General features: G+C 49.0%; 1 protein-coding gene across 7 annotated transcripts in view; it reads right to left on the bottom strand.

Moving 5' to 3' along the window:
- Nucleotides 1–22,434, bottom strand: part of MAP4 (microtubule associated protein 4) — a 139,063-nt gene extending 116,629 nt beyond the window's left edge. For all 7 annotated transcript variants that reach the window (XM_088066820.1, XM_088066817.1, XM_088066828.1 and 4 more), the window contains exon 1: nucleotides 22,297–22,434. The gene's annotated coding sequence lies outside the window, so the exon portion shown is untranslated. The remainder of the gene's footprint in view (nucleotides 1–22,296) is intronic.
- Between the last annotated feature and the right edge of the window lie 1,539 nt (nucleotides 22,435–23,973).

Raw genomic sequence — 23,973 nt, 5'->3', positions numbered from 1 at the left:
ACATCCCAGCACTACCAGAATTCACCAAACATCAAAGAACTCAGTAGCACGAGGGTAGCCAGAGACACCAAGCTGTGAGCAGCTCTCACTGAACATTTTTTTATATTCACATCAGCTCAACTTCCTGGGAGCAGCTCTCACTGAACATTTTTTTATATTCACATCAGCCCAGCTTCCTGGGAGCTCCAGAAGTCCACCTGCCACTACACAAGAGCAAAGCAGCACAAAACCTCCCCAGCCCACAACTGGAACAAACATTTGCAAGGCCTTATCTCTCAGTGCTTTTTTAAAAAATTAACCTTTTTGCTGGTTTTTTTTTTCCAAAAGTCTCTTAGAAAGCCTCTCAGCTTGGTGTAACAGGTTGTTCAACACATCCAGCAAGAAGGATTCTTCTGTTCCTCGCTGCACACCACGCCCCGAGCAGCAGGAGCAGCACACAGCTCCTCTGCCAGGGCTGCAGATGCTTCCAGAACAACCCCCGTGTTTCATTCCACTCTCACCCATCACAAACCCTTCATGTGCAGATCAAATGGTCCATGGAATGGTCAGCAGTGCTACAGACATCCAAAACCAGAACGTGGAGGTGTGTCCTGCCTGCACCTAAAGGGGGCTTAGGTGTGAGGCAGAGGGAGAAGATGGAGATAGAACAAGAGGTGATGGTTTTAAACTGAAAGAGGAGAGATTTATATGGGATATTGGGAAGGAATTTCTGGCTGGGAGGGTTGGGCAGGCCCTGGCACAGGTGCCCAGAGCAGCTGGGGCTGTCCCTGGATCCCTGGAAGTGTCCCAGGCCAGGCTGGCCAGGGCTTGGAGCAGCCTGGGATGGTGGAAGTGTCCCTGCCATGGCAGGGGGTTTGGAATGGGATGATCCCTTTCAACCCAACCCATTCCATAATTCTGTATCAAACACACCCAGAATGGAGAACTCCCTAATCCCACTGGAACTACAAAACATTGTCTCTCCTCAGCTTTGGAAAAGGAAAACCAAGAAGGAAACTTGCAGGCACCAGCAGTGATTTTAACCAAATTACAGCAGATTAAGGAATGTTGTCTGCAGTGCCAGCTCAGGCCCTACTGTGGGCAAACAGGAGAAAAGTTTGCATTTCCCATTTCCTTGGGAAGATGTGGCAGTGGCAGGCTGCCACAGCTTCAAAGCCAAACAGCTCCAGGAGAATTCCCATCCATCTCTGACATTTTATTATAAAAAACCACAAAAATTCATGAGACTGAAATCTCCTTATGTTTTCAAGGCTGATGCCTGCCAGGTTTCATAACTGAAGTGCCCGAGCTGCCCATTAATATCTCCTCACCTACACCAGGTCACAACCTCCTCCTGTGTCCCTGTCCTGGAGGATGGAGGGGATTATCCCATGGGGATGTGTGGGTGGGCAGGGAGCTGCAGGTCTCAGGGACAGCTCATGGACCTCACTGAGCACCTAAAAACCACCTAACAAGGATTTGATGGGAAAGGATCCATGCAGAGATCAGTGGGTGCTCTTGGAGTTGAGCTTTGCTTGGAGCTTGTGAAGAGCATTTTCTGATGTCCCTGTGTCCCACTGATCTGTGCTGCTTCACCCCAACTCACAAGTGCCCCAATCTTGAACAAAAAGTACAATTGGATTTATTTAATTCCTGGCTTTTCAGGTTGGAAACTTATTATTGCAGTAGATCTTACATGGATGCTTTGAAGGAAAAAAGGAAAAAAAAATACTGAAGCTCAACAGAATACAGGCTGGCAGCAGGACCAGGACACTGGATTAAAAGCTCTGAAAACACATGTTATAGGTTTAATAAGCTGTGTATTTCAGGGGAAGTGTTTCAGATGTGCAGGAACACATGAGGAACACGATCCAGGCATCCCTCATGTCCCCAACAACCATTCCCACCAAAGGCGATGAACACTGTAAGATGAATCCACCCCTCAGCAAACTCACATCTCCTCTGCTCAGCGGTGGTTTTTTTAGGAGCTGACAGAGAGTAGGATTGGATTTTGGGATATTGGGAAGGAATTCCTGGCTGGGAGAGTTGGGCAGGTCCTGGCACAGGTACCCAGAGCAGCTGGGGCTGTCCCTGGATCCCTGGAAGTGCCCAAGGCCAGGCTGGACGGGGCTTGGAGCAGCCTGGGATGGTGGGAGGTGTCCCTGCTATGGCACAGGGAGATGGGATGAGACATAAATCCTTTCCAATCTGGGATTCTAGGATTTTGCTGTTGCCTTTTCCATATCAATTTTGGGACAATGATGGTACAGCAGATGCTTCCTCGCTCTTTTTAAGCAAAAGGATTATAACTTTTGTCTTTTCAATGATGCCAGACAGCAACACAAGCAGTGTCTGAGGAACACATTAAAAACCAAACAATATTTTCCACTGCACAAATACAGCAGGTTTAAAGTCTCAACCATCAGCTGATTTCCCTGCGAATTCACAAGAGCAAAACCATGGATGTGGATCAGGAGGAGGAAGGTAAAAAAGGCATTTACACCCTGTGCAGACACAGGACTGCTGCTGCTGCAGGGTTCGAAATCACTGAGCTTCCCTGCTTGTTTTCTGGAACCTCCTGCTACTGAGCCAGGTGCCCCTTGCACATCTGAAACATTTGTGAGCTACACCAACAACATTTGTGAGCTACACCAAACAACAACTCTCCTTTCTTTACACACAAGAACCTCCCCGAGCTCCTGCCCATGCCAGGATCCATCTGAATCCTCAGATTCCCCTGCTGAGGAAGGAGGCAAAACTGGCCAGGCCTTACATGACCGACCCACTGTCTGACAGCTGAATATTTCCAATTTTGCTGTTTTGGAGCCTGCACAGTGAGGAATTACAGCTCCTGGCTGTGCTGCTGTAGCAGGGGACAACCTGAGCCTGCACTGCAGGGTAATGAGCACTGTAAGACAACCCTGGCACGGGGGTGTGCTCAGGTTGGGTTTTCCTTCCCCTCCTTCTTCCAGCTAAAAAGCTTTTCCAGGAGCCAGGGTTGGTCAGCAGCACAGAGAGGAGATGCTTTGTTTAGTGTCAAAGTACATAAACCATAGAATCAGAATTCCAGGGACACTTCCCACTGCTGCTCCCAGCCCCGTCCAGCCTGGCCTTGGGCACTGCCAGGGATCCAGGGACAGCCACAGCTGCTCTGGGCTCCCTGTGCCATCCTCCCAGCCAGGAATTCCTTCTCAAAATCCAATTTAAACCTACTCTCTCTCACTTTGAACCACTTCCCCATGTCCCATCTTTCCAGGCTCCTAGCTGAAGTCCTTCTACATCTTTTTTATTGTGTTCTAAACTAGAGGGCATCCTCTGCTACAAAAGTTAATGAACTCAGAATCATTGCAGACAACAAGAATCAATTCAAACCAAATCCATTCAAAATATGAGCATATTCCAGTTTTCAGAGGATTTGTTACCTGAAAGTTTTATGTGGAAAAGGCCAGATTTGCAAGAATGAAGCAATATCTGCGTCCTGAGATACCAAACTACTAAAATATTAAACTCCTGATTAACACATCAACTTTGTCAGGACCCCACTGTGATCCCAGCTGGGCAAAGTCACTCATGGAACATTCCAGATTCTCCTGGTAAATTCAGAAGCCTCAAAGCATGACTTGACCTCCCCTGTGTGTGAACAGTGCCCAACACCTGACAGAACTCGCACCTCAGCTTAGGCAGAGCTTTGTTAGGTCAGCTCTGAGCAATCCTCAGCACAACCAAACTCTCTCCACCCCAGAAAGAAGAATTTGGGCACTACCAGGGTTCAGGAGAACCAGAGAAAACCAAAATTCTCCTGTTATTTCAGATTTGCAGCTAAATCAGAGCGGATTTGTTCTGGGAGGTGCAAGCAGAAAGCGATACCTGTACCTGGGGAAAGGGGAGATGGCAGATAAAGGTCAGGGCAGTGCAGCTAGATAGGGTTAAGGTCATTAACATTTAGTTCTTCGCTTCTTAGCTCACAGATCACATTTCCAAGGCATAAAGACACTCACCTTACCCAAGCTTTTCAGACTCAGATTGAAAAACAAACCCACCAGCAAAAAAAAAAAAGTCCATTTATAAGGGGTAAGTTTCCCTTTGTTAATTTTATTGGAAAACCAACCAGTCAGAGTAAGACTCAAAGCCATCTTGTGGATAAATTCTTGCACTGAGCTGGAACACATTCATTTATTCTGCATCAAAACTGTGGCTTTTAGGGATTTTTAAGCAGTGTCACTTCTTAGCAAATTCAAGGCAACAGTGGCCAGCCCTAAAATCACCTGATAGATCCTTCAGATGTTTATTTACAACTGCAGTAGAGGAATGAAGGTTTCTAAAGAAAAAAGTTTCTAAAGCCAACAAAAAATAACTGGAACAGAAGATGAGCAGTCACTTCCCCTTATGCAACTGCCTGAAAAAACAGATTTGTTCAATTCAGCGTGAAAAACTGGGCTGGAGTCTGAGTAGCCACCATCAGCTGCTGACAGGTTACAAGGTGCAGACAGCTGTGTAAAACCAGAACCCAGGAGGAAATTGCTACAGGATCTGAGACAGCAAAGGGGAACGAGGAGTTGGGCACACTCAGACCCCAAACACAGCAGGGGCTGCCACTGTCACCCCCTCCCCAAACCTGCAGGGAGCTGCTCAACAGCACTTCACACAGCTTTTTAAATGTATTTCTGGTTAAAGTCATGGCAGGAGCAGCACCACGAGTGGAGGGCACGAGAATCCCAGAATTCAGATTGGGAAAGATCTCCAAGGTCACCGAGGGCACCCAGTTCCCAATCCTCACCTTGTCCCCAGCCCAGAGCCCTGAGTGCCTCCTCCAGGAATTCCCTGGACACCTCCAGGGATGGGCACTCCAAACCTCCCTGGGCACTTCCAAGGCCTGAGCTCCCTTTCCACGGGGAAATTCCTGCTGCTGTCCCCCCTGAGCCTCCCTGGCCCAGGCTGAGGCCGTTCCCTCTCCTGTCCCTTGCTCACTACAACCTCCTCTCAAGTAGTTTTAAGGTCCCCCCTGAGAGCTGTGCACTTTTACTTTGCTGCATTTTTGAAGGTTCAGTCACAGTAAACAAACAATGAGCTGGATAAGAACTACAGGGAAAATAAAAACAGAGAGGAAAGATTCAGCATCCTCAAAGATTCCATCCCCACAAACCTTCTTATCCTGGGAAAGCAGAGGAGCAGCTCTCACCCTGCCTGTGTTATCAGAGCAGTGACAGCCTAAGCCCAGGGAGCTGCTGCAAGTGTTTTTCTCTGATCCTTGTTCTGTGCTTATCAAGGAAAGCGATTCCTGCTCTGAAAATGCAGCAGGACCAGCAGCAGTTTCCTCATCAAGATTGGAACCAGTACAACGTGTGTTACTTCACACCACAACCAAATAAATCAGCGCAGACTCGCCGCTCCAAACCCTCAAATAACGCCCTCAGAAATCAAAAGCTGCATTAATAAATACTGAATTATCACTGAATTAAAATCCTTCAGAGATACCCATAAAATGAATTTCCAGCACTATACTTAATCCACCTAATTTCTATTTCTCACATCAACTGGAATTCAGAAAGTTCTGTGGTTTAATGCACAGGTTCTTACTGCAAAGACCAATTAAAAAATAATTATACCATCCAGCTTTTAATCTGGACTTAAAACTGTTCAGCTCAGACTCATTAAGGGGGAAAAAAAAAAGCAAAGCCCAGCTGTTCATATGTCCATGAACACTTTCACCTGTTCCTGGCTGAGCCACAAACACATTCCTACCACCAGACATTCATCCAGCTCCAAAGGAAAACCAGGAGTGCCGAGGCCATGGGGCGTGGAGGGGTTTGAGATCCACCTGCAGAGCTGCTCCAGCCCCAGATCCAAGAGCTCCGGAGGAACCTGGAGAGATCCAGAGGAGGCCCCGGAGCTGCTCCAGCGCTGGAGCCAGGCTGGGAGAGCTGGGAATGTTCCCCTGGAGAGGAGAAGCTCCAGGGAGAGCTCAGAGCCCCTTGCAGGGCCTGAAGGGGCTCCAGGAGAGCTGGAGAGGGACTGGGGACAAGGGATGGAGGGACAGGACACAGGGAATGGCTCCCACTGCTTGGATGGGATATTGGGAAGGAATTCCTGGCTGGGATGGAATTCCCAGAGCAGCTGGGGCTGCCCCTGGATCCCTGGCAGTGCCCAAGGCCAGGCTGGACGGGGCTGGGACAGTGGAAGTGTCCCTGCCATGGCAGGGATGGCACTGGATGATCCCTAAATTCCCTTCCAGCCCAAACCAGTCTGGGATTCCAAGATCCAGCAAAGCTCCCTCACTGCTGCTCTGTCCCAACACTTCATTCACTACTCAAGGAGTACTCCCAGGAGCTGGGAATACTCCCAGGAGCTGGGAATGCAGTGACACTGCCTGTGCACCACATCTGGCAGCTACTGAGGAAACAAAAACTGTGCCAAACTCTGCTCCAGAGCCACCAGGAACTGGGGATTCCCGAGTCAGCCCCGCCACGATGGATTCGGTGGCTCCTGCTGCGCTCACGTGTAGGAGCTGTTACACCTCAAACTCTAATCCATTCTCCATCATTTTAAAGACAAATTCCAAAGCCAAGGGAGACAAGTCTAACACACTGTCTCACATGCAGTTCTGTTATTTTCACAGGTCTCAGCATTTCTTTAGTTGGCAGAAATAAAAGATTTGTATTGGAGTTCCAGCAGACTCCAAACCTTCCGGCCTCCCCTCCACACAGACATTGCAATTTAAACTGGAACCAGCATGAGGCTCCCAGTGCCTCCAAGGACAACAAAAGCAGCTTATCAGGGTGAGAAACTGAAAGAACAATGAATAATACAACTTCTGGTGTTTCAAGCTGACTTAGAATGAAGCAAACTCCGTGTTTCTGGCACATCACTGAATTCCCACTCAGCAAGATCCCAGTGTCAACCCCCACAAGCATTTCACAAGTTGAATATTCAGGGTTTGCCCTTACTACAAGTAGTTTTCTCAATCAATTGCTTCTTTTAAAGCAACAATTCCATCATTTTAGAAACAGGTAGAAAGCACAGAAGGCACATTGAATCACCATACTAGGATTTAAAGGAAAAACTTAAAATTATGAAGCCAAGAGCCACTGATACATGATTTTTAATTTCCATCTTGCTTGGCTCCACCTCAAGACCTAAGAGATGTTTCTCAATGAAGATTGGAACCACATTTCTTCACTCTTCTGTTACTTTTCATTGGAGAGGTTTGGCTTGGAGGGACCTTAAGGATCATTCCAATCCAGCCCTGCCATGGCAGGGACATCTCCCACTGTCCCAGGTGCTCCCAGCCCTGTCCAGCCTGGCCTTGGGCACTGCCAGGGATCCAGGGACACCCAAAGCTTCTCTGGGCACCTGTGCCAGGACCTGCCCACCCTCCCAGCCAAGAATCTCTCCCAGTAAACAATTCAAATCTACCCTCCTTCAGTTTAAAGCCATTCCTCCTTGTCCTGGCACTCCAAGCCCTTCATCAAGAGTCCCTCTCCAGCTCTCTTGATGGACCTAAAATCAATGCAATTACCAGAAAAATAAATACAGCAAACCCACAATCCAAATTCTTGCTGATCTCACCAGAAGCTGGGGGTGGGATGGCCCAACACTCCCAGTTCCCCCAGCACGACCCCACAGCCCACACTGGGATCAGCAAACAGCTCCAGCCCTGCACAGTGCCCAGTTGGGCACCAGGATGAGCTCATTCCCAGCAGCAAACTCCATCAAAAAGCTTTTTGTTCCAAGCCGCTGTGGTTCAGTTTGCTTCGTTTTCGGATTAATTAGTAAAGATGTTTTACAGAAAGATCCACTTTATTATTCAGAAAATGTTCAGTACTTCCCCTCTCTTTTCTCTTACACTTCTACCTCTTTAGATTTAGAATATTTAGAAGACATTTTTAAATTTTTTACCCAAATTATTAGAATCATGAGGGGATGAATTCTGGAGGGGTTGGGGAGGGGCTTTTTCTTTGGGTTCTTTATTTTCTCTTTGGTGTTTTAAAGAAGAAATATCCTCAGGTTCTACTTTCAGGTCTGTCCATCCCCCTCCTAACCAGGCATTTCAGGTTTTGACTTCTGTTTCAGGAATTGCTTCTGTGTTTCATAAAAGAAACTTTCTGGAATAAAACAAAATTCAGACTGTTCAGACTAATTCCAGACTGTTTTGGGTTGGAAGGGACTTTAGGGATTATCCCAATCACACCTCCCACTGTCCCAGGGTTATCCAAACCCCATCCAGCCTGGCCTTGGGCACTGCCAGGGATCCAGGGGCAGCCCCAGCTGCTCTGGGAATTCCATCCCAGCCAGGAATTCCTTCCCAATATCCCACCTAACCCTGCCCTGTGCCAGCTGAAATGCAGAATTCAGATTTGCCACTGCACAGGGACATTCATTAACAGCCAGGCCTCGGGAATGAAGGGGACACAAACCAAAAACCCTGCAGTGTTTAGGAATCAAAGAACCTCTGATTACATCCTGTGAAATGCCCAATCCTGCAGATCTCCCAGGCTGTCTGTTCCCTATTCACTTTCCAGAAGGAAGCTCAGATGCCTCAGAGAGTTTCAGCCTATGCTGAGTTTGTTTTTTCCTTCACCCCATCATGTGCTGCTTCCTTGGCCTCTGCAGCCTCAGCCAGACTGAATAAATGAGTCACTTAATTAACCCAGAATTTACACAAAGGACATGTGAGAGTAAAAGCCTTGAATCTGGTCAACCCCGTGAGCATCTTAAAACACTCATTTATTTTATTTTTTTTTCCAAAACTATGATTAAAAAATAAATTAACAGAATAACAGAATTTAGTAAAAACTTGCTGAGAGACAACAATCCACGTACAACTTCCAGATTAAAACCCTTAACATCTCAATTCCATAAAACACAGCTTACATCCCTGTTTAGTAGATGATACAACCCCCTTTTTTGATATTCTGCTTCTGAAAAGCACAATATAAAATATTTCAGCTAGAAATCTCAGCTCCTGCACTTTGAGAGCTCAACAGCAAAACTCTCACAAGAGATAAGCAGGAGGAGGAGTGTTCAGTGTGAGCTGCAGGTGTGAAACCTTGTGCTGAGAGGACAAAGGTGGCACTGCCAGGCACAGATAATGTTTTGTACTTGCCAGTATTGAGATTTTAGCTTTATTTCCTCAGCACAGAGCGCTTGGCTTTGAGGAGGGAAAGGCATTTTCTGCTTCAAAGATGGAAAGAGTCTGAAAAAATCAAATTAAACACCTGGGGCACCATGGGCACTTTGCTGGTGGCACGGAGCTGTGGGTGCTGTCCCAGCTGGAGGGAAGGGATGGGGCACCCACAGGGACCTGGCCAGCCTGGAGAGGTGGGGCTGTGCCAAGCTCAGCAGGGCAAGGTCCTGCACCTGAACAACGTCAGCACAAATCCAGGCTGGGAATGAAGGGATGGAGAGCAGCTCTGGGGGAAGGGCTGAGGGGTGCTGGGGGATGAGAAGCTCAACATTGCCTGGTCACAGACCCCCTGTGCCAATCCCAGCCCAGGAAATGGGGAATTCTGTCCCTCTGCCCCCTCAGGCGATTCCCCACCTGCAGAGCTGTCCCAGCCCTGGATCCAACAGCTCAGGAGGGACCTGGAGAGATCCAGAGGAGGTCCTGGAGCTGCTCCAGCCCTGGATCCAACAGCTCAGGAGGGACCTGGAGAGATCCAGAGAGATCCAGAGGAGGCCCTGGAGCTGCTCCAGGGATGGATCCAGGCTGGGAGAGCTGGGAATGTTCCCCTGGAGAGGAGAAGCTCCAGGGAGAGCTCAGAGCCCCTTGCAGGGGCTCCAGGACAGGGCAGGGGTGGAACTGGACCATCTTTACCACCCAGCCCATGTGGATTCTGTGATCTGAAGCCCACACAGAGCTCTCAGAGGCTGCAGCACAAACGAGGAGCTGTGGGGACACTGCCCACACTTCCCCACCACCCAAGAGCTAAAAACCAAAGGGATGAAAAAAGGACAAAACAGAAACCAAACCTGCCCTGCACAAACCCACGTCCATGAACCTGTTGCCTGATCTGTTGTCACATATTCTGATTTAATATGCTGTAAATTGCAGTAGTGTCCTGCTGACTTCCACATCACAATCACTGACTCACCTCACCCTCCTGCTCCGCTCTTCATGCTGAATTATTTCCATTTATTCCTCTGATTTAGCTTTTTTTTTTTTTTTTCTTCTTACCCCTAATCCCACAAAAAAAGTTTAGGCTTGAATTGAAAGCATTAACAGGATTGCTGAAAGAAAACTACTTTGAAAGGCCTGTTATCAGTCAGTGAGTGCAGCTGGTGGATGCCCAGCCTCCCTTTGTAGTTGGAATTCTCTAATAAAGGAACGTCTGAGCTTAATCCAAAGCTTCTGTTTCATAAATAATGAGATTCTACAATCACTCATTTGAAAACTAAACTAATTTAAGGACAAAATGCAGATCCTCCGAGACAGTTTGGAAGTTTCCTTGCTTTGAAGGAAGGGTTAAAAATTCAGTATGGAAAATAATACTGCTTAAGGTGATCTGTGTTAAACAAGATATTCATCACCAGAACCCCCCTGTTTCACTTCTGTCTTTCAGAGGATCATTTCCCAATCTATGTTTATATTTCACACCACAGTTTATAAATTAGGAACTCTTTTTTAAGTAATACAACTATTTAGAATAAAGCAGGGTGCTACACTTGTATAACCAGGATGCTCTGATGCATTTCAATTTAGATTAACTATTTTCATTACTCCTTGTGCTCCCCCCCCCACACACACACATTTGCAAAATTAGTTTGGCACAATGTTTAATTATTCAAATAGAGCTGAAAAAATAACTCCCACTGAAATTTTGATGAGGTGTTAAGGATCTGTAACCATCCATCCTGGTTCCCCCCCTCCTCAGGCAATAAACTGACATCTCTTAATTAAACAACGAGCAAAGTTACTGAATAGCACAAATAGCTACACTAAAAATACACAAAAATAACACACTTGAGTTCTTCATGGATTTTAAGAGCAAACTTTGCACTACATAATTTCTCACTGAGTTCACATTCAACCCTTTGATTACATCAGCACCTCAAAATGATCCTGGAAGAAGTGAAGCTTGCCAGGGAATTTCACTGGGGAAACCTAACAGGCACAGTCAGCATATCTGCCTGCTGAAAAATTATTCTACAGATAAATTACATACTAGAAAAAATAAACATACCCCAGACTAGCCAGAAAACCAGATTAATTTTGATGAATCGTGGGCATTTTCCCTGTTTCTGTAGGCACATCCCAGCCCAGGGAAATCAAGATTCCATTTTAAACCCACAGGGAGCTCAGATTTGCAGGAGCAGTGTCTGGAGGGAGTATGGGGTTTGTGAAGTGCTGGGTTTGAACTCCAAGGGCAGGAATTAGGAAAGCTCAGTGAGTTCAGTGTCTCCCTGCCAGAATGCAGCTGGATTCCCTGGGAATTTGTATCCCTGCCTCCTAAAAACCCCAGCTGAGGAACAGCAAAGTGCTTTGGAAACTTCCTTTTTTACCCCACCAACAGCGGGGAAAGGGGACAGGGGACAGGGATTAATTCATTCCCTGGTCTGGCATTGCTGGGGACACACGGAGATAAAGCCACATGCACAAATTCAGAAATAATTTCTACTCATGGCTTCAAATCCAACAGCCAAAGCCAGCACAGCTCTTGGAGGGTCAGACTTGGAGACTTCTGGTGCTGGGGAGCAGCTTGTGGAGGAGAAAAAACAGTTTGGGAGGAGTTAAATCCTCCAAGAGGAATCCTAGACGTGCACTGGACAGCTCTGTCCTCACCAGAACCGTCCTTCCACTGCTCTGCCCTGCTCACTCCCTTACTTAATTCCTTAAATGTGTTCCTCTCACTTTCCCAAGGAGACTCGAGTTACCATTGCCCTCCTGAGCGAGTTTTCTGTTCTCCTGTCTAACAGTCAGTCACTAAAATAACTTCTCTATTCTCCCAGTGTCACTTTTGGAGTATTTCCTTCTCTCATTATATAACCACGGAGCTCTGCTTTAAAAGGGAATCTCCTTTTATCACAGGAAGTCAAACCCCAAGGGGAAAAAACATCAGGTCTGTGGTATGTTTAAACAAGACACCATCAGCTGCTGCCAGCCAGAGTCAGGATTTCTGGGATCAGTGTTAAATTCTGTGCTCCCATCACCCCTCCAACAGCCTTTTTAAACTGTCTTTGTAGCAAAAAAAGAAACCCACCCTACACTGAACAAATTCAGCTGGTCTTAAACAGGATCTGAGAAAACAAATACAGGAGAAGAAAAAGCAGGGGGGAGTTTTGGAGAGAGGGCAGAGCAGCAGGAAAGGGGGAGCACAGGGAAAGCTGTGGCACAAACACAGCTCAGGACAATGAAGGAAAAAATGAAAATTGATGTTTTAGAGCTGAAGGCTTTGCACTCATCCAGCAGCACCTTGTTATAAGTGAAGACCTCCAAGAGAATGATTTATTGCATTTATCAGAGGATATAAAACTCAGTGACACCAAGAAGATTGATCTATTGGGAAGGAGGCAAGGTAAAAACTAAGCAAAGGAACATCAAAAAAATTCAGAAGAATGTCTGAATATGTATGAGAATTTATGGATATGTAGTAGGGTTCTGTTTTTAAGGGACAATCCTTTGTTAGTAAGGTGAATGCAGAGAGCTGTATCTGTATGCTTTATTTTTTATCTCCTAATTGTCTATTAAACTTTTAAATTCTATTAAAAAATGTGAACCTCATTTTTGACATCCTGAAGGGACCCCAGAGCAGGGCAGGGCTGTCCCTGCCCAGCAGAGCCCACGAGGAAAGGTGTTCTCACCTGGAACCTTCCAAAGCTTCCTGCAGCTTGGAGCTGCCAGGACTTTCCTTCATGTTCCCCAACACCTCCAAATTCACCTTAATTCTTTCCAGGAGAAGGAAATCCCACAGAAGCTGTCAGCTAAGGGACACAATACACCAAAATATTACAGAACCCCACGAGTGAAAGAGTTTTTACAGTTTTAAGAACCAGACAATGACTGATGCAGCGAAAGAATTTTGGAAAGTTGATAATGGTAAAGGTTTTTTCCACACCATTAACACCCAGAGGTCTCAAATGTGCAGCTTTTGGGATAAATTTGGGTTTCAGCCAGACAATGCCATGCAACACTGCTCTACATTCATATTTAGAGCTGTTAAATCCTGGTAAAACCACCACTGCTTTTAAGGAAAAATACAAGCAAATTATAGCATCTCTCCTTAAAAGTGAATTGCCCAAGCTGAAAATAGTTTGGAGCAAAAGCAAATCAGCTCGAGTCACATCAAACCAGTGCTAATGCAGATATACATCCCTATAAATCCAGTCATTCACCAATTACACCCATGCAAGCTCCTAAGAAGGTCACTTCAGGACAAATATGTAATCCCAATGTGACACTTGATCCTATTGCCCTACATGCTCTGTCCAAATCCCAATGCAAAAAAAAAAAAAAGTACATTTTACCTAAAAAAAAAACCACAACAGTTAAAGAAAATCCAGCCCTCAGAACACGAGATGGAAATATCCTTTAATTCTCATGTCGTAAATGCTTAAATAGGTTAAAATACAGCCTAAGGGAAAATAATATGTATGCTTTAAGCATGAAGATATCCTGGAAAAATTAACCCTGTGGAATACATACACTGTAGTTTCATATATAAATGCAAATTTGTGTTATCAAACACGGCTTGAGGCACCCACAGCCCCCATCAGGGTGGTGTTACAGGACATGTACACGGTGTGCCAGCCCCACAGCATCCCAAAAGGATTTAATGCAGGGCTCAGCCTCAGGGATGTGCTGAGGGTGTGCCCCGCTGTCCTGCACAGCTGTGCCCATGGAGGTGGAACCAATTTCCACTCTGGGAGTCACATCCTGCAAACCTGGGCAGGAGCAGATACTCAAATCACCCAGAGCTGCTGAGCAAATGTTCCCCGAATCCAGAGCTCTGGGATGGTTTGGGCTGGAAGTGCCATCCCTGCCATGGCAGGGACATCTCCCACTGTCCCAGGGTTATCCAAGCCCCAGTGTCCAGCCTGGCCTTGGGCACTGCCAGGGATCCAGGGGCAGCCACAGCTGCTCTGGGAATTCCATCCCAGCCAGGAATTCCTTCCCAATATCCCATCCACCCAGTGGGAGCCATTCCCTGTGTCCTGTCCCTCCATCCCTTGTCCTCAGTCCCTCTCCAGCTCTCCTGGAGCCCCTTCAGGTCCTGCAAGGCCACACTGAGGTCACCCCAAAGCTTCTCCTCTCCAGGCTGAACATTCCCAGCTCTCCCAGCTGAGCTGCTCCATCCCTGGGATCATCCTGGTTCTCCTCTGGATCTCTCCAGCAGCTCCAGCTCCTTCCCATGCTGGATCCAGGGCTGGGGCTGCACTCAGAGCTCTGGAACCAACACTTCTGAGGCTGTGCATCCCTAACATCCCACTGGGAATCCAGCAGCAGGCCATCACCCCAGCTATTGCATTTACTGCTGCTTATTTAAATCCACAGCTCCTGCTAAGTGAGAAGTTTGAATGATCCACCCATGAACATCCAGAACCCTTTTGCTAATTGCTCTGATTTATGACTTAAAACAGAAACGATTCACTCCCACCACAAGAGCCCAAAGGAAGGAAGAGAGGGTGACTCAGTCCTTTGTCTCATTCTTCAACTCCCCTGTCTGCAGAGCCTCTGCTGGAGCTGCTTGGGGATTTTTGTCTTTGCTCTCCCAGTTTAGAAATTTCCCATTACCTAATTAACAGCAGTGAAAGTATCCATGGACAGCAGAAAAACTTCTCAAAACCAGTGCAGATAAGCAAAGGAGCAATTTTAACAAGGCACTGCACTTAATAAAGCTGCAACAGTGGCTGAAATTTGGAGGTTAAACACAAAAAAGCCACCAAGAGGAATCCACCTCTTCAACAACACCAAAACCCCCATTCCTGGAAGTGTCCCAGGCCAGGCTGGATGGGGCTTGAAGCACCCTGGGATAGTGAAGGTGTCCCTGTCCATGGCAAGGGCTGGAATGAGATGATCTTTCAACCCACACCATTCTGGGATTCTAGGAAAAATTAACATTCCACATTCAGTGTTGTGTTAACACCATTTCAGTGCACCAGAAAGGGAACCTGGGTGCAGAGAGCAATGAGGGTACAGGCAGAAATCAAGCACTTGCAATTGCTACAATCAGCACCAACAACCACATTTAAAAACACTTTCTTTAAGCTGTTGTTTACAATTGGGTTTTCCTCAGTATTTCCAACAGCATTTCACATCCAACATTGCTGCTGATTTCACATCGTTGCTGATTTCCTCCTCTGGTGTGGATCAAGCTGCACCCAGCCACAGGGGAAGCTGTCCCTGGTAGATGTCCCCACCAGGAGCATCCCCCAGGCCATGGGGCCTTCAGCCTAACCCAGGGACCACCTTCCAGCAGAGCCAACTTCATCCTCTCAGCCTGCCTGAAACCCAGGCCCAGCTCAACTTCTGAGAATCATGTGCTTAAAAATGCCCAGGGCTTCCTAGAGGGGATTACAGAAAACTGTCAGTGAAACACAACGTTCAGATTTCCATTTGCATCCTGCTCACAGCAGTTCCAAGGGCTTAATTCCTGCCCTCTCCTCACTGCTGTCTGCACTCAGGTTTCCTTTCTGAGGAGCTGAAATGGTGTGAACAACAAACACAGCAACACTGAATTTGGATTTGGGGGCTGGAGCATCTCCCACATGAGGGAAGACTGTGGGAGAAATCCCCCCATGGGATGCAGGGGTCCTTCCTGCCCTGCCCAGCTTTTCCACCATCCCAAGAACCTGCTCCAAAGCACACCCACCCTTTCCTCTGGAGATGAACTCTGTGGAGATGAGCCAGTGCTGACAGCGGTGCCAGAGCCAGGCCACAGAGCAGAAGGCAGCAAGCTGCAGCTGAGCAGGAGGAAGAGCCTGGAACAGCTGCCCAGGGGGGCCTGGAGTCTCTGGACACATCCCTGTGTCACCTGCTGCAGCTCACCCTGCCCTGGGGGATCTCCTTCCAACCCAAATCATTCTGGGATCCAGCTGTGCCTGGCAGCCTGAGCCTTTCCAATGAGAGCCAGCCAAGGATTCTTCACCCCAAACTCTTCCTCACCCCACTGAGAGCATTTCCCCGTCACAGTTTCCCAGCAAAGCCAGTGTGAGGAGTGCTGGGCATCCCCTGCTCCAAGCAGTTGTTTCTACTTCCCTTTTAACAGAATTGATGCAGCTTCTAAAATTAGTTGTAGAAATCCCACCTGAGCACCGACCCATTTCTCACCGCCCCATTTCACTGCACTGAACTTCTGCCACAACAAACTGATAGAAAGCATGAAGTGGAGGAGGGCTGGAACCTCAAACGAGTTTTGTTAGGGAAAAGAAAGTCATAATATGGAAACAAACCCTCAGTATCAACTCCTGGAAGGACAAACTGCCAGAGTATCTCCAGCCAAGAGCCAACACATCACAGTCCCTGCAAGAATCGAGTGAGAGGCAGGAGAAATGAGAGCAGGTAAAAGCACCTGGGTGTTTCTCTGCTCCTTCCAGAGGATTTTAAGCACTTCACAAACAACATTTAAGTTACCTGGAGGTATTTGCCCCAGTCCTCAGTGTGAGAGCTGAGGGTTTTCGCTCACAAGAATGAACTGAGCTCTGGCACTTCAGGAGTCACAACTCCAGTACATGTAAACACACTTTGAAATTGCTCTGATAAATGCTCCCACAGTTTTACTTTGTTTAGAGCAAGTGTCAACACCCTAAATTCAGCTGAAAAACAGCTTTTGGGGATGATGTAGCTCTAATACAATTTTACAAAAGACAATGACTCACTCCCAGGCGGGAATGTGTTGGAAGCGTATGACCTAATGCTCAGAGACGTTTGCTTTTCCAAAAAGGTCCAGTCTGAATAACAGTATCTCCCCAACCAGTGAAGTTTTTAAAAAAGAGAGATTTTGCACACAGGAATTTACACAATTATCTAATTTTTTTTTGGTTTTTCTTCTACTTCTAGTCAAAATCCAAGCAGCTGATCTGCAGTTTCCCTAACCTCAATTTCAGCCTTGTCTTTCCCTATCATCCCAGCCCTGGATTTGTTCTCTAGCCCATGCAGCTCTGGTTGTTGGAGGCCAGAGGAGCCCTGCCCCAAGGTGTCACCAGCACAGGGAGCTCCTGAGCACACAGGGATGGAGATGCTCAAATCCCAGCGTTGGGACACACCAGACATGGGACACGAGCAAGACAAGCCTACTCCATTCTCAACTGGCTTCCCCACAGTCCTGCTGAGGCTCCTCCAGCTGTGAAGGGCTGATTTTCCAGATGCTCTGTTCAGCCAGCAGCTGGGGAGCTTTCTGAGGAGCTTTGTTCCAGCACAAAGCCCAGAATCCTGGGATCCATCTACGATTCCCAGCCTCGCTGCTGCTCGTACTTGCAAACGCCCCGGATAAAAAGGGGCAAGGTGTAGGAGGAAAATGGGAGTGAGTGACACAAGCTAATCAGGATTTTAATCATGCTAATGGATGTGATTAAGTGCATACTTCTCCCAGAAGCCTCCTGCAGCTCCTCGGAGTAGCCTGATAGCCAGCACGCAGCCGGGGCAAACTCATCCCACGTTAATCCGCAGTTACACCGTGAGTGTCACGTCACCTCCTCAGGGATACACCTGGTGCTTTCAACCTTCCTCCCACCCACACAGCCACTCTTCCAACACTCATTTTGGGCAGGGGACAGCCTCCAGCACGGTGTTTGGCTGTGCTCAACTCTCTTCATAAGGGGAGTTACAGCTCCAAGAGGCTGGAAATCCAACCTTGGCAAAGGAAAGTTAATCCAGGGCCTACTGCGTTACACAAACCTCCCTCGATAATGCAACTACAACTATTGTTCTTGTTTGCCAGTTTTGTTCAAATCACAGGGACACTGAGAGCTTTATCTCAGTGCTGGTATCTTGCTACTCCCCGGAGGAACTACCAATTCAGCAGTTGCCACTCTACCCGAGAAAAGTTCTGAGAGGCAGGGAGTGAAGTAAGGGAAGGATTAAAAGAGCAGCAAGGAGCAGCCTTTTCTAAGAGCCAGGGAAGAAATCAGCCCCTTCCCTTCCTGTCTCCAGAATAAATAACCCAGCACTTTCCCACCTTGCAGCAGACATTTCCAGGGAACAAAGTGCATTATGGAGCTGGAATACACCATCATTTACATGTACAGCCATTTTTATCCAGGGAGTAACCTACACTTCCCATTAACTCAGTGTCTCCCGTGTTTTCTACAGCAACAACTATAAAAAGTTTTGCTTCTCCAGCATTCCAAAATATGGGCTCTTGCAGCAACAAACCAAAATGAGTAAGTCACTCAGGCTGATCTTGTTTGGGACAAATCCTCAACACAGTCCTGATGTAATTTTTAAGAGCGTCACACCGATGCCTGTTCGTAATCCTCCAGAGTCAGACTTCCCAATAATTTTAAATAAATTTAAATATTTAAACATTTCTAACATAATATTAAGAAGCCTCCCCATGAGCAACACAGGGCACCAGTGTGAGCCACAAGTATTTCATTCTTCTCATTACCAAGTTAAAATCTGCATAACATCTACAGCAACTGATTTCACTGACCTTTTCTTCCCACGAGAAATTCCTTCCCATGTGTGGAACACTAAGCCATGGAATTGGTTTCTGAGCTGTAGGAGGAGAAATCCCCCCACGGGATGCAGGAGTCCTACCTGCTCTGCCCTGCCCAGCTTTTCCACCATCTCCCAAGAACCTGCTCCAAAGGACATCCACCCTTTCCTCTGGAGATGAACTCTGTGGAGAGCTGGCAGCTCAAGGTCTGAGCTCTCTGCCACCCTCCCATGTGCTGTAATCACAGAGCCCTGGTTTCTCTGATCTACAACTGACTATAATTTCATTTGCCTTCAAGGAGGAAAAAAAAGCCAGCACAGAAATAATCTGTTCAATTGATGTTACAGCACGAGGAAGCTGTGAACACAGACATTTGACTAAGCAAGAGATTTGTCTTTTTATTTGGGACAGGAAGCACAAACTCGGAGTTCCAGGAAATAACTCTGCCTTTCAGAGCACTATCAGCTACTCCAATTTGCCTTTGAAACTCCACAAGTACCTACACAAATTATAATTTTGTAGTCTGCAATCTGACTCGCAACAACACGATGAGTAACACGCCCTGAACTCTTCATTCTCAGCGGAGGAGACTGGAATTTTATCTTCCAATCTATGTCTGGCCTAGCAAAATAAATTATTTGGGGTTTTTCTGGACCAAATCAAGGTATAGACACACATTATTTCGCTTTCAAGTAACCATCACTTTCATTTGAATTGCAATTAGCTTGAATTCACCCTGACAGGCCTAAACCCTGTCTGACCAGTGGTTCCCTGAGTCATAAGTTTGGTGTGGGTCAGAATTTGGAAGCAGAGAGACAAAAAACACTCTGAGTACTGAGTGATGGAGACATCACTGGCTCAGCAACCAGCAGGTGAGTTTAAGCCTGAGGTACATGAGAACAAGAACATGCAGTGGAACAAACCAGACCTGAACTCTGCAAGAACTCAGAGCTCTGACTGAATGGTTCAGATTCATTTATTTCTAGGGAAGAGAGGCAACCACTAAAATACTACAGGGGTTGGGACCTCAAATATAATTACAGCTCCATTCGCTGAAATTACAGCTGTGTCAGCCCTTTTACCAGCAGGAATACGTAATTCATTTGGTTCAACTGAGCACTCATCAGACTTCACATAACGAGCTTAAGGCTGGAAATCCAGTCCTGCCCCAGCCTCCACTCAGCCTTACCTTCTGACCCTCCAAAACCCCAGTTTGCTTCTGTTCTCGCTGTTGCTCAGGCTGTTGGAGGTGAGGGGGTGTTTAATATCATCACAGACCAGTTTAGGCAATCCTCTGCTAATTAAAACCTTGACTCAAACTGCCTGCTGTCCCTGGGAGGGAACAAATGAGTGCACTGAACCCCAGTACTTCAGAATTAGTACTTCCACCTGTAAATGACACCAGCACACCCTGCTCCCAGAGTAAGCCCAGGTTGGTTCCAGCAGTGTCTGGGAGCCTGTGCTGTGATTATCCACCCCAAACAGAGCTGCACTGATCATTTACCAGCGCTCACAACCTTCAAAGCTCCCCACAGACAAACTGGGCAAGTTGTTACAGCAGATCTGGTGCCAGGGTGAGGTGCTGCACCTGGCAGAGCGCAGCCCTGGTGTCCCACGGTGTCCCCCCATGCTGGGAACCCACCTGGGACCAGTGGCCAGGTGGGGACAGTGCCTGGCACAGCCCTGGCTTTGGAGGAACAAGCTGATAAAGTCAGGATCCGCTGCCATAAGCACCCTCCAGCAGCCTCCCCGTTTGTTCTTTAAGGACAGGAGTGACATAATCCTCTCCTAATATCAGCTGAGGGCTCGGGGGGAACCAGGGGTGACCCACAAACTGTACCCATGGCAACACCGGGCTCTAGCTGAACTCCCCGGGCTGGCATCTTCAAACCACTGACACTTCTTTGTATTATCTGATCTTTCCCTGATGTCATTTCTGTAGAGACACATAAAAACAGATTTGATAATATCCACGGCCTTCAGCTTCAGAGTCAACAATCACAGTCACAAACAGATCAGCTATTCTGCCTTCAAGCTTATTATTTGTCACTAACATGTAATTATTACCAAACAAAACAAAAGACACAGGATATTGCTGCTCTTGCAACAGCAAGTAAGTTAAGCTCATTTTCACACTGAAAAAGCCCATCTCTTCTGATGCAAGAAGGCACAAAAGAATAAAAAATTAAATACTTTAAAAGAGCCCATGAATCCTCCCTCCAAAAATGCATCTGGAAGGATAATCAGAAATGTCATTGGTTCTCACAAAGAAAAACAAACAAAAACTCATGGCCTGTCAAGCCAATGTCACCTTTATCATAACTGTATTGTCAACCTGAATAATTCTGAGTTACAATTTCCTTTTCTCAAATAAAGGAGGAGCTCATCAAGCTGCAACAGCACCTTACAGATACAATAGCAGATGGGACATCAGGCCCTGGCAAGGAGAAAAGAGGCTTTAGAGTTGTAAAACTCCAGTGCAGCCCTGTCTTCAGTTTACAAAATGAAGCTACAGCAGCATCACACGCAGAGCAGGAGGAGGCCCTGAGCAAGGCTTGTTACTCCACACTGAAACACTGAGCAGGACTTGGATGGCTGTTGTATTATTCAAGAAGCTTTTCAGCTGGAATTGTAAACTGGGAAGAACATGGTTTACTGAATAGATTATTCCAGCCTTAAAAATAAACAAAAAACTTTTTTAAAAACTCTAAAATCTATGGGTTAACCTGCTCAACCCATACAGGAATCAGGGGAAGGAAATAAGCTAGGGAACAACCAATTAAGAGGGATCAAGAACCACGTAAGGAAAAGAGAACTAAACATCGAAATTCAGGTTCAGTATGTTCACAGACCAGGCTTTTAACACTCCCCTCTAAGAGAGGGAGAGCGTACAACACTCATACTACCACGATCCACTTAGAAGCAGCTTTTGGCAGCGGAACAGCATCTGCAGAACCCAAAACTTCACCGCCTTGAGCTTAAATTTAACATCAACCCTGCATGACGAACACTTGTTTAATTGTTGTACCTTACAGCCCGGCCGCGCTGTGCGAGAGGAGTTTGCTCATCCCGAAAGCGGGCCCGCATTTGTGGCTGGGCTGTGCTGCGATGACTGAGCAGAGGCCTGGAGCCTGGCGCATCCCCTGCTCGCCACACCCAGCGCTCCGAGCCGAGCTCTGCCCATGCTCATCCTCAGCCGCGTCCCGCTGCGAGCCCGCAGCCGTCCTTATAAAGCCGGGAATACGAGGGAGCCGAAGGAAGCGGAGCGGGGAAGGAAGAAAAGGCGGCACGAAAAGTTTCGAGCCGTCCCAAGGAGAAGTGCGGAAAGGCTGCGTGGCCCCTGAGCGAAAGCCGCGGGTGGCCGTGTCCGGGGCGGCCGGACCCGAAGGGACCCTGCGGGAGCAAGGCCGGGGAACGCCGGGAGCCCCCCAGAGCCGCGGACCCACCCAGCCCCTGCCCCGAGCAACAAAGCCGCGCCCGGAAGCGCCCGCTGCCTCCGCCGGCTCCCCCGGGAGGTGCTCGGGGATGCTGCGGGCCCTCCCTGCGCGGCTCCCGCGGCCGCCGCCCCCTCCCGGCCCGGGCCGGCCCCGGCCCCCCGCCCACCCCTCGGGCGGAAACCCCGCTCCGCCCCTGCCGCCCCTCCGCCCGGGCGGGGGGCGCCGCGCCCGCAGCGCGTTGTCCCCGCTCCCCGCCCCCGGCCGCAGCCCCCTCCCCGCGGCCTTACCGAGCGGCGGGGGCGCGGGGCAGCGCCGGGACGGAGGCGCCTGGCGAGTGTCGCTGTCCCCTGCGGGCCCGGCGGGAGGAGGAGCGGGGAGGGGAGCCGCGCTGGCCGCGCGCCGAGCGCACTACCCTGCTGCCTGGGGGGCGGGGCCAGCGCCGGCCGGCCCAATCAGCGCCGCGCCGCGCCCGGCACCGACCAATCAGAGCGAGCGCGGGCGGCGCGCGGCCGCGAGGGGCGGAGGCGGGGCTGCGGTGAACGGGCAGCGCGGTTGGGTGCGGCGCGGGGCGGGGACGGGGGCGGGGTCAGAGGAGGGGGTGGGACCGGGGGCGGGGCCAAAGGGCGGCGATGGAGGGCGGGGGGGGGCTGGGGGACACGACTGAGGGGAGAGAAGGGCTGAAGGGAGACAGAGGCTGAGGGGAGAGAGGCTGAGGGGAGAGAGGCTGAAGGGAGACAGAGGCTGAGGGGAGAGAGGCTGAGGGGATGCGGCTGAGGGGAGACGGAGGTTGAGGGGAGAAAGGAGCTGAGGGGAGACCGAGGCTGAGGGGAGGAAGGAGCTGAGGGAAGAGGGCAGAGAGGGGCTGAGGGGAGGAAGGAGCTGAGGGAAGACGGAGGCTGAGGGGAGGAAGGGGCTGAGGGAAGAGGGCAGAGAGGGGCTGAGGGGAGGAAGAAGCTGAGGGGAGACCGAGGCTGAGGGGAGGAAGGAGCTGAGGGAAGAGGGCAGAGAGGGGCTGAGGGGAGGAAGAAGCTGAGGGAAGACCGAGGCTGAGGGGAGGAAGGGGCTGAGGGAAGAGGGCAGAGAGGGGCTGAGGGGAGAGGGGCTGAGGGGAGGAAGGAGCTGAGGGGATGGGGCTGAGGGGAGGTGGAGGTTGAGGGGAGAAAGAAGCTGAGGGGAGACAGAGGCTGAGGGGAGAAGGGAGAGAGGAACTGAGGGGAAGAGAGGGGCTGAGGGAACGGGGCTGAGGGGAGACAGAGGCTGAGGGGACGCGGCCGAAGGGACAAGGCTTAGGGGATGAAGGAGATCCCGTGCTTTGGGAAAGCTGAGGTGAGGCAGGAAAGGACGATATTTGAAGGGGGAGAGAAACTCTGCGAGCGTGTGCACGCCTGTGTGGCACAGAACTCGTGGCTGTGAAGGAGCTGGAAGGAGTCTGGTGATAAAGCAGTGCCCAGGGACAGATGGAGCGCCCAGCCGCCCCTCCAGGTGGCCGAACAGCAGGGACCACTCGTGCTGCTGCTCTTAATCCTCCGTGGCCCTTCTGGCCCAGAAAGGCTGCTCTCTGTGCAGGCAGGAGGGCAGGAGGAGAGCAGGAAAACAGGATAAAGGGATGAAGTGTAGATAGCAGGATGGTGAGGGATGAAAGGACATGTTTTTACAGCAGACACAGCTGTGGAATCACAGACTGGCTTGGGTTGGAATGGACCTTAAGGATCATCCCTGCCATGGACAGGACATGTTCCACTGTCCCAGGCTGCTCCAAGCTTTGTCCAGCCTGGCCTTGGGCACTGCCAAGGATCCAGGAGCAGCCACAGCCGCTCTGGGCACCTGTGCCAGCACCTCCTCACTCACAGCCAAGAATTTCTCCCTAATGAACATTCTAAATCTACCCTCCTTCAGTTTACAGCCATTCCCTGTATCCTCTCCCTCCATCCCTTGTCCAAAGTCCCTCTCCAGCTTTCCTGGAG

This window comes from Pseudopodoces humilis, chromosome 1 (assembly GCF_049639895.1).
Source record: "Pseudopodoces humilis isolate 2021_Gansu_Grassland_sample_001 chromosome 1, ASM4963989v1, whole genome shotgun sequence".
Classification (NCBI taxonomy): Eukaryota; Metazoa; Chordata; class Aves; order Passeriformes; family Paridae; genus Pseudopodoces; species Pseudopodoces humilis.
Note: the sequence above shows the minus strand (reverse complement) of the source record. Positions and strands in the feature narration are given on the sequence as shown.